At 38.8% G+C, this 9,800-nt stretch overlaps 1 long non-coding RNA gene across 2 annotated transcripts in view; it reads right to left on the bottom strand.

Moving 5' to 3' along the window:
* Positions 1–8,475, bottom strand: part of LOC139700839 (uncharacterized) — a 396,632-nt gene extending 388,157 nt beyond the window's left edge. For both annotated transcript variants that reach the window (XR_011703894.1, XR_011703895.1), the window contains exon 1: positions 7,582–8,475. This is a non-coding gene — a long non-coding RNA (uncharacterized lncRNA). The remainder of the gene's footprint in view (positions 1–7,581) is intronic.
* Positions 8,476–9,800: the final 1,325 nt, after the last annotated feature.

Below are 9,800 nucleotides of genomic sequence, written 5' to 3'. Positions count from 1 at the left end.
CTTCCGTGCTACCTGAAACTGTCTATCTGCATATAAATTTTAAACAGAAGCATTTACCCTAAAATTTAAATTACCGAACTCGTCCGAAACTCACTCACAATTTTTAGAAAGAGGAAATATATTTGTTTCCATTCAATATATTGAAAGCCAATGGAGTGAAATGCAATCTCCAAAGAAACAGAGACTCCCAACTTCTTCTATGGTATGAAATCGTTTAATTAAATTCATTTAATCGTTTTCACGAGGTTTTCCACTCCTGGAAAGATTTGAGTTTTCATTAGTCGTTTCATATAGATTTCGAAAGGCTGCTTCGAATTGTTTCAAATATCTTTCTTTCGTAGATACGACGTTTACGCCAGGAATTTTAAGAATGCAAAGTCAAAGGCTTATGAGAAACAATACAATAATTAATAAATGAGGAGAAGATAAGAAGCTTGGAAACATCAGCTTTGTTCCCTCTAAATTGAAAATTTTATCAAGCAAAAAACTTTGGAATCTCACTCCAACTTTGGCCAGGAATACAGAATTTAATATACTCCTACTGAAAACGGTAGCAAGAAAGAGCAGAGACACGATGGAATGAAGGAAATGATCCATTGAGTTTGAATTTTGTGCGTGGTTCAAATTAATTTCGATTATTACTAATTGGTAGTTGATAATTTTAAGTCGTTTTTGTATATATTCATAATATAGCGTATTGTGTAATATATTCCTTTCTTAAGAACACAATGTGACACCCACCACTGCTATAAACCCCTCTTCATCCTCGCATACTATATTGAATATTCTTTATTCTGTCCAGCATGACTACTCTTTTCCTCATACTATCTTGCATGAATAATATTCCCTCCCATCAATTACAGTCTTTAACATTCTAACGCCAATGAAAATTCTTTGCATCCATCTTTCCTACCTTCTATACCCTTATCCCAACAAATATTTCTCTTACTCCCCTATATCTCCTACTGCTCCTATATTTCCCTTCCCGTTCATATTTACCTTTTCCATTCTTTTCTGTAACACACGTTTTAAATACAACAAACCTATGCCTACCAATATGCTTCAACGACAATTTTTCTGCAAAACTTGATTACAGAAATCGATAAATTTGTAAATGCTGTTACTTGTATATAGGACATCAATATGAAAAAAAATGAGTACCAATTTTAAAAATTGAATTTCTTCATAAAAAATATCGCCAATGAACGAACTCTTGACACATGATTAATATAAGGTTGTCAAACATACCTATATCAAATAATATTCCCTGTTTTTGTGTTTTCTTTAACGCAGCAGCAAAAATTTCCAATTAATCTTTTTATTTGAAGTTATCGGAGTTACTTTCTTGGTGAGAACAACATTTTTAGTTTGAAACAATGGTGCTACTTGTCACCATTTCAATCTGAATCATTTAATCTGTAAATTTACTTCACATTTTTCAAGCTTGGTTAAGTGTAATCTTTCAAAGTTTATTTTTGTGTTCACTGAATGGAAAATTGGGAATCCTTAACGTATGTTACGCAACCAGTATCTTCTTTAATGGTTTCATGTCTACGTTGAATCCAGACCATATCCATCGAATTCATATTTCAACGGATATACAAGCCTATAGGGAATAAAAACCAACAAACTGAACGCTCCCTCCCCGAGCTCAATTGTGTTTACGATGTATGCATCAAAAACCAACCAATCGATTAAAAGTTTTACTGATAACATTCTATTCAACATGAGTCCCAAATATTTTTTTAATTAGCTGGCTACCGGATTCGATCCACGACAGTGCCTGGAATCTATCAGTACCTACATATCATCGGATTTTTATGCGATTTCTTTCGCTTTTAATCAAATTCGACCCGACATATTTTTTCTAAAACGCTTGGACTCTTGGAATATTGATATTAGCTATTATACAGTTGTATATCTATCCAAGAGCAGCATGCTTGCTCAGGAAAATGATCTGGCATTTTCGTATATACCATTTATTTAAGACCAACAGTATGAAGCTAAGGCAATATGTGTAGCCATTTCCACAAATGAAAAGCGTGTCATCTTTTTCCACCTTTTATCTAATTTGTTCCTTCTTTTATAGTCTACGAAATCCGTGCAATTCTAGTAAGGCCTCCTCAATGCTTATCTTCGTGCCTTCTTCGAATATAGCCTTTGCTTACAAGCTTTTGCTCTTATCCCATCCCTGACACTTGAGTTCGTCTTCACCTTCACCCATCACATTTAATCCATCAAATACTCTTATGGGTCAAAATCCTTTCAATTGATGCTAATTCTTCCTCCTCGAAGATCAGGTTAGATTAGACCCATACCACGTCCCGCTCCAATCTTCGTTAATCTTTTCATGTTAGTTGTATTTAATTCCCATCTAAGAATGAGATTCTTGGAATAAACTCATACCGCTTGAGTTTTCTTCTTTCCAACTCAATTCTCATTTGAATAACCACGTTTTTTTCAATATTACTTTCAAATTAATCCCAAATTCGTAAGGTTTTCGACTGCAAATACAATTATTCCCACTTTAATTCTTAAACTGGATTTACTATTTATTGAGAATTTCAACGCTATTATTATCTCCTTTGTGCAGAGCTTAGTTCATTTAGTTTTGACATAAGGCCAAACAAGTAAGGAAGAAAGAAGGATTATAATATTTTTGGCCATTTTTTTCGAAGGATCTCGCAAACAAATGTTTTTTTTTTAAACGGTTTTTTGACAGTAATGACTCGAATCAGGTAATGGAACCTATACAATTCATTAGCGCATGGAAATCAGAAGCACAAAGTTAAACAGATAACCATTTTATATTCGGACTTAAAATGTGTCAACTGTGTCAAGGCATCTTGGCAAGAATGAACGTGGTACGGAGTGCATAACCTTTTTCCCTTCAAATATGCAAAACCGTGTCTCAAGCGTGATGAATTAATTTTAATGTAAAAGAAAATTATTAATTCCAGCATGCAATAATTTAAAATAGCACTCGTGTTTAAAATGAACAAAAACTATTCGGATATTTATTTTAATTATCTACAAACGTTCCTAACTCTTGGAGGAATACCCTTCCATCGTTTCCTTAACTCGCGCCCTTCATCTACATTTACATAGTATCCCGCAAGCGGCCATGAGGGTGTGTGGCGGGGGGTGTTAGGTCACCAGTCATGCATGAAAAGTATTAAATGACACCTCTACCCAAATATTAGTTTGATCAAGCACTGGAAAAAGTTAATTACACAAAAGATGGTACTTACATGTAAGAATATTCGATAACAGGAAATGCTAAAATCATACGGGAACAATGTTATAAAGATGGGTTTGTTTCAAAATCATGCAAAATAACGACAAAATATACATATACACTACTAATGCTAACTATCTCTTACCTATCTACTTCTATACATGCTACTGATGTTATTTCGCCTAAAAATCTGATGTGGAGAAATCTCAAAAAAAAACTTTAACATTTTAATAAAAACTAAAAAAATTGATTTATAATTGAACGATAAATCAATTGATATGGAATAATTCACGAACGCGAGGAAATATCCCTTCGCACCGGGATGTAGAAATATTCTATTGCTGGATAATCGAAATTTAATTCTTTCGTAATGATCTGTATTCGAAATTACAACACACTAAAATTTAATTTTTGAACATGAATTCCTGGAATTCCATTAGGGAAAAACGTATTTTGGCCGATCGCTTGACATATTTTAAAATTAATTGAACCGTTCTCGGGTTTTGAGCATGGAGGAAGAGTTCACTGCATCAACGAGCTTAGTCGCCTTTCTCTCTAGTTCAAATCCCTCACAGTTGAGGCTGAACATTGAGACTGAAGGTTCCATGAAATTACAGGCATCAAAACATAAACGTCACTAATCTGATTTGGCTCTCTTAATCATGCCATTCCGTGAAAAGGACGATAAATTAAATATTCATTCCAAGCTAAAATCACATTATTCTTTAACAGAATTGGAGGACTATTGTCATACAGTCTTTGCCGATGGCTAATAAGAACAACATATCTCCAATTCCAATTCATTACTTGCTCATGTTTTAGCAGAACAGTTAAACAAATCCTTTAAATCCTACAAATCCAAAAAAATTTACGTCAAATGCAATTTCATTAAATTTCATATTAAAGATAAATGGTATGATATGTTTTCTTTGATGTGCTTGTTTAACGACGCAGTTTGATATACAATCTGTCCTTTGGATTAGCGAATATCTGTTTAGAATTAATCACCTAATGTTAATATCATTCACATTTACGAGGTATAAATTAGGAATAAACTTTTTTTGTTAGCTTATACAACTGAAACCGTTATCAATACCTTTAATCAGATAAATATCGGAAAGATATAACAAAAAATCATAAATTTTAGTAAAATTGTTATATAGAAAGACTGAAAACTGATCACCATCAGGCGTTTGTTTGAATGCTATCAGGTGGATCCTGAATAGTTATTTTATCCAGTTCTGCTTGGCTGCTAGTTACAAATACAATATTAGCGGGAAGAATTCTCTAACTGTGACCGAAAATAAAGCTGCATCGAATAAGTGATTGTGCTATGGATAGCTAAATGAGTTAGTGCTACGTAAAAGCACGATACGTAAAAATTAAGCCTGATCCACGCAAAAATAAATATGAAATAGAATAATAACACGAGAAACTTCAATTTTTCTTAATTTATTGAAGAAATTACAGCAGATGTAGAATCCAATTATTTTGACGTCGTTAATATTTTATCAGTTAGGCCAACGGATTTCGCGATTTAGAAAAAGATTACGGCCCCATGCTGCGGTGATGTTTTTCGTGGAATTACGTCAATTTGGATATAATTACTGACATCAATCAGACTTTCCATTATTTTATCAGATTCGTTCATTTCAGGAAACGTCCATAAAGTGTACATTGCATTAGGTCAGGGATTTTGATCGTCTTCCATCGCCTAGACGCTGACTTATCGAGTTTCTATGGGACGCTTAGGTATAACTCAGTGAATTTTTCACTAAAGTTGCCGGGGAAAGACTTTTCCTTTGTATCCCTGCTATTTTCTATTTCATTCAAACAAGGAAAAGATGCGGTACCAATTAGCGTCTCGCTATCGGGACGCAATCCAAAGGAAAGTGTCGGGGGAGGCGAAATGACCGGCGGTGGAAAATAAAGCCGTTAATAACGGTTTCCATGGGATCATATTAAGGGAATCAAAGAGGGGGGGAAGGGGATCAACCCTGCCTCGCTTTCGAGTTCCATCTGAACGGTGAGAGGACTTTTTAAAGGGAAAGATATACGTAAAGCGTTTAAAGACGCGATACAAGACGTTAATCTCATTGTGTCTCTCGAGATTATTTCAATCTCAGAGGATAACTTCGTTAAGAACTTTTTTCCTCGCTTATTCATATGAGTTTACCTAATTTAGACGGTGTAATTCGTTGTTATGACGCCAATCTGTTACTGCGAATGTCAAAAACTTAAAATTTGCAAGAAATGTTTAGGGCGATCAACCTTTGTTGAAGTTATGAAGAATTAGTTTTCCTTAATTTCATGACTCCACATCCGAATCATTGGGTGTAGGCAAAAGAAAATTAGAATTTTTTACGCTTTTACGAAAAGCAATATACACTACCCTTAATATATAAATTTTTCAAGGCGGATATGAATATTTAATATTACCAAATAATCACAAAGTGTTAAGTCGTATTGCGTAGGCCAAATTTAAACTAAGAGACACAAATGGTAGGGCAAAGAATTTTGTAACACGAATATCGGATTAAACGTTTCAGCATGCCAAAGGGAATTTAGTTAACCGTCGTATTTTCCAAACCTATTCATCGTCAAGAACCTTCAGGTGAAAGAAGTCAGTGAATTTTATAGATTCATAAAAATAATTTCACTTCTGACGAGAAGAATAATCTTTATTTGATTTATAACATTTTTCACTTGAGTAAACTTACAATAGAATTTGAAAAAAAATTAAAAATACAGCAAAGAAATCATACCGAAACTGTCGTATGATAATAATTTTTTTTACTGATATTTAGAATTAAACGTTCCAAATAATATTTTATCTAAAACAACTTTATCATCATCACCTCTGCTGACGATTCTCTCCCCTGATAACTAATACTACTACTTTATTCTTATGATTTACTTACTTGGCATGAAACAAGTAGGAAAATATCATATTGCGTTGCATTATTAAATCCCGACACAAAAAATTCATTCATCTGTTAAATGTGTGTATGGTTCCTCCTTTTTACTTATAGCGCCATCCCAGACCAGGTTCTCTCTTAAGAAATGCGAGTCAATTTTTAATTCATGCCTTATGCTATCTCCGATGACATTTTATATTTTTATGAAAGAAGGATGATATTATAATTGAATAGTTTATGTGTATTAACATAATACATTCAAGATGTTATATATATATATATATATATATACTAACCAAATAAAAGCGTCAATATAAAGCTTTAAAGTATCTTAGGAGGCGTCGGAACTGTAATAAAAATCTAATTAATGTCACGAGCACCATATTTAAGACACCTGACCTATTCTCCTATGCGTATAAGACAACATTTAGTCTGACAACCATCTCCTATTGGCAAAAAAGTTCTCCAGGATCAGAAGATACACAGTAAATGCCCATAAAATAATGAAAAACTGTAAATGAGCTATTAGTTATTATCAACTCACCTATCTAATTCACCTCGGTCATTATATAAACATATGCAAATAAATAAGAAAGTTATAGAATTACGGAGACTCCGAACTCATTATAATAGAGAATGTTGTAGTATTAACTAAAGACACAGTTAACTTGAAAGATTTACCAATTTGTTTATGTAGATCTCTCCTCGGATTGTATGTTCCTTTGATTAATCTACAACAATTACTCGGACGGGGGTGATCAATGAATGACTGGGTCGTGTTAAGAGAAGAGACAGACGATTATCGGGAGAAATCCAAATGATGCAGGGAATATTAATGCGAAGTAGTTTGAAGTCCGATGGAATGTTAGAGAGCGTGATAGCGGAGAGTAAAATAGGCTAGAAAGTTTGGGGGAGGATGATGATGGGTATCAGGGGATTGCAGAATTCAAGCGTAATCAAAGGTATTTACGGTAGTGTGGGATGTCCAGTTGCGTCTAGTCAGTTGGAGTTTAGCCTGTTTTTATATTCAAAACCTACCTCAAAATGATGCCCACCAAATGACAATAATAGCATATTGACTTCGAAGAAAAGTGTATTAATATTAAAAAAAAAGATATTGTAATTACTGAAGAGCAATTTGGAAGTAGCAAACTTTGTATGACCGCACCATTTTTCATCCCGTGCAGGTCGTGGTTTCCAAACCGAGGGAAGATTCTCTGGGATTTAGAGATTGCGGAAGGACCAAAAAGAAAACGGAAAACGCTCGCTCTGAGACATGCTACCAAATTTACGAACGTTTAAAAGGTTTAATGATAATACAGGGTCGTGGGATGGGGAACACGTAACAAATTCCCTCCTTACTACTCTCCCCTCCTCCCCAATCAACCCATCCTCCTTCCTTTCAGACGGCAGGTGCGGACTCACCGTCTTCGGCGTCGCCGCTCGGCGGGTTCCGTCCGGTTCGGCCTACGCCAAAGACCGGCGTCTGCTTTTACGCCGGGGGAGAGTCTCGGCCGACACCGCCGCAGCCGCGCGAGGACAGCACCGCACTCCCTTCGCGGCACCGAGCGTGACAAAGCAATCCCTTAGTCGAGCGTGCCGGATCGGAAGAGAACGAACGAGGAGGATGGCGGAGAAGGATATTGCCGATGGTCAGCTGTTCCACAGGGAGTGCGTAAGGATTTGACGGTTGGGTTTCTTTCCGAAAGAGAAGGAGTCAGGACCACGGGGTTTTGTTGGAGAAGAAACGTGAATGGGGAAAGGAAAACGATGATATTTGTCTCTTCAGTCTCCTCGACCTCCTTGACGGAGGTGTACGCGGTCAACTTCACGGTCCCCGAACCGTATTATCTCTGGAACGGAAGAGTGCTCAAGGGGGCCGCGTCCACCCTAACACGCGCCGGGGAAATGTTTTCCCGAGTGGACAAAACCCCCGGAAAGATATTCCGGAGCACTTACCCGACTCGGCAGTAGCTTCGTCGGATTGGGAGGGGGGGAGGAGCACGGCAAAAGATTCTCCCCCGCGGAAGGAAACGCAAAACTGTGCGGGTAACTCTCCCGGCGCTTCCCCGCGAAAGCCGGCCTCCAGGAAGGCAACAGAGAGTTTTCGAGACGGATACCGCGATCCGGAGGATCGAGAGAAGGTTCCGGCCCGCACGCACCCGGCGAAGGGACGCCTCCGATAAGTCCCCGAGAGGTGGGAGGTCGCGTGGTGCAAAGTCAGGGTCGGAAGACCCGGCCGGAGTGGGCGTAACGGATCGCGCGCGGACACCTCCACGAGGCGACGGTCGCGAGTGCACTGGCGGCGACTCCGGCCTGCTCCTCGCGCTCCTCAAACCGACTGCCGCCCGACTTGGGGCGGGATCAATATGAAGGGGGATCCGGAGTTGATGCTGGAGTGGGGGCGAAACCGAGAGGGGAGGACTACGCGCGCGTGGGGGCGGAGATGCGGCCAAGGGGGGAGGGGGACGAGAGGGGGCGCGCAGAGGGTTTGGTAGACAAGGAGGGTGTGAGGAGAGGGCGGAGGAAAGACGTGAAGAAAGAGAGAAAAGGAGAAAGGAAAAGGGGGAGAATCGGCAAGAATGATGGGGTGGAAGCGTGGGGTGGGGTTTGGGGTCGTTCTGGAGGTTACGGAATGAGAGAGAGAGAAGGGGTCCGTCGTGGAGGTAGAAGGGGTTAAGGGATGGATGGACAGGGAGGGGGTGAAGTTGGGGAGTTCGAAGGATGGAAAGGGGATGATGTAGGGGGAGGAATGAAAGGGGAATGGCGTGAGGGGGGACGCACAACGGAAACTGGAGGGTGAAAAGGGTGAACACAACAGAGGATGGGGTAGGAGAGCGGTGCGAGGATAAGGGTTGGGGAAAGGGTACAACCACATCTACACGGAGCCTGGCAAATCAACAGAACGAGAAGGATGAGAGAGGGGCGGGGGTTGGAGTTTTGGATTGGGGGGATTTGGGAAAACAACGCGGATGCCTCGCCGGAGAAAGGAAATGGGGAATGGAGAATCAAGCGTGCAACTCCTCCTCCTCTCGGGTCCTTGCGGCTTTATTCCCCTGGTGGTGCCGCGACCGGGTGTAGAGGCACCATTTCGCAATCGAGGCACGGTGGTGGTGCACAAGAACGTCTTTTGAGAATTACGAGCCGGAGAGCACACTGGTCAGTGGACGGATATTCCTCCAAGCGGAAAACTTGTTCGTGCGAATAAATTATGACGTTACACCTATCTGCAAGACGAGTAATTTTTGCATTAACCAACCATATAAGTCTTTAAGCCAAATTAATTGCCACGATGAATGCTACGGTTACTTTACAAAGTAATATAATTTCCATAATTAAAGAAATGAAAAATATCAAAAAATGTCAACTTTACGGCATTCAGAAGCAAAAAGAAACGAATTGGCACAATTTATAAACAGGTTCTTAAATGCATATTAAAATTAATTAGTCATACATCCACTGTTGATTCTTATATTTTACACAATACTCAGAACAATCATTAAAAAATTAGTTTTATTTTACTAGTTATTTCGGTATTCACTCAAGTTCAATAGGGTCGGTTAAAAGAGTAGTTGCAGTAGTATTTAGGGGAGGCGACAGACAGCTGAGGTCATTTACGCCATAGGGGATGGGCAGGAAAGGAT

The sequence above is a fragment of the Hetaerina americana genome, unplaced genomic scaffold, assembly GCF_022747635.1.
Source record: "Hetaerina americana unplaced genomic scaffold, ioHetAmer1.1.p SCAF_11, whole genome shotgun sequence".
NCBI lineage: Eukaryota > Metazoa > Arthropoda > Insecta > Odonata > Calopterygidae > Hetaerina > Hetaerina americana.
Note: the sequence above shows the minus strand (reverse complement) of the source record. Positions and strands in the feature narration are given on the sequence as shown.